The following is a 418-nucleotide window of genomic DNA, read 5'->3' as shown; positions in this document are numbered from 1 at the left end:
GCAGGTTTCTGTTGTTCTTTCACACTTTTAATGTTTAAGTCTGAGAAGATTTAACATTAGAGGCGTGCACTGTCGGTGTGCCGTTTCATCGCATTTGGTTGTGGGCTGTCATTCCCAAAATTCCGAGGAATAATTTTGTCAATAATGTAAGACAAGGTACGAGCAACTTTAGTGATAGAATGGTGTGGCACTATAACCCGCATACACTGTATGTCACATAGCAAGGCGTGACATATACATAGACCTAAATATAGACGATGGTTTTTAGTAACGGACAACACGGGACGACGCCGGCACAGGTTTTTCTGTGATCTGTTATCTGTTAACAAGATAATACATATATTTAATAAGAAGATATAACAATTAAGTTTTTACGACTGCCAGTCAACTTGGAAAGAAGAAGCCGATGGGAGAATGA

This window comes from Dermacentor silvarum, chromosome 11, assembly GCF_013339745.2.
Source record: "Dermacentor silvarum isolate Dsil-2018 chromosome 11, BIME_Dsil_1.4, whole genome shotgun sequence".
In the NCBI taxonomy this organism is placed as follows: Eukaryota; Metazoa; Arthropoda; class Arachnida; order Ixodida; family Ixodidae; genus Dermacentor; species Dermacentor silvarum.
This window is presented reverse-complemented; position numbering follows the sequence as displayed.